The sequence below is a fragment of the Lasioglossum baleicum genome, unplaced genomic scaffold (assembly GCF_051020765.1).
Source record: "Lasioglossum baleicum unplaced genomic scaffold, iyLasBale1 scaffold0759, whole genome shotgun sequence".
NCBI lineage: Eukaryota > Metazoa > Arthropoda > Insecta > Hymenoptera > Halictidae > Lasioglossum > Lasioglossum baleicum.
Window position 1 is genome coordinate 10,001 of NW_027469819.1, and position 1,005 is coordinate 11,005.

The window sequence follows — 1,005 nt, forward strand, 5'->3', positions numbered from 1 at the left end:
TACTCGTTCGAATTCTCAGAGAACCTTTCGAACGAGTTTATATCATATTCCTCCCTCAATCTCTTCTCTCTTATAGTTTTGTATAAATTCATTTTTACTCGTTCGAATTCTCAGAGAACCTTTCGAACGAGTTTATATCATATTCCTCCCTCAATCTCTTCTCTCTTATAGTTTTGTATAAATTCATTTTTACTCGTTCGAATTCTCAGAGAACCTTTCGAACGAGTTTATATCATATTCCTCCCTCAATCTCTCTTCTCTCTTAAGTTTTGTATAAATTCATTTTTACTCGTTCGAATTCTCAGAGAACCTTTCGAACGAGTTTATATCATATTGCCACCTTCCTTCTTTTCCTTTCTTTCTTAACCTCGAACAAATTCATTTGCCAGATATTCCTGCGTTCTCGGTTTATATTTTTCTCATAACATCACAAATCATTACGTGTAGTGCATAAAATTCATGTTTAATATTTCCCTTTTGGGTTTCTCTCGAGAACAAATTCTTATATTTCCTTGCGTTCTCAGGTTGAGCTAACATCTGGTAGCACGAGTATCCCACGTAGCACGTAACCACGGGCGCTGGACAATCGACACAAGTGCCGAGGAAGCGCGGACAGGACGCATGCTGGGCTCTGGGTGTAACAATGCCCCTCCGAAAGCCAACCTCATTTTATTTACTTTTCGTTTCTCTGCAAACAAGAAGTTTGACTTCTTTCTAGTTTTAGTTTCTCTCAAACATCTTTCCATAACTATCTCAAACTTTTAGCTCGGATAGAAGAGTTGATGCTCAGTTAGTACGAGTATACACATCAGTGCATACAAGTCACCAACCTCCTCGATGGGAGGCTCGCCACATAAGGGCCATTCGGTCTTAGACACCGACCCGTGGCAATGCTGTGTAGAGAAAAGTTCTAAACGAAGTACGGAACGAAACAGTCGAGACCGAAGTCTCGAGGCGCCGTGAACTGCTTCTCGACCGAGATCGTAGAATAGCCCCAAGCGCGCG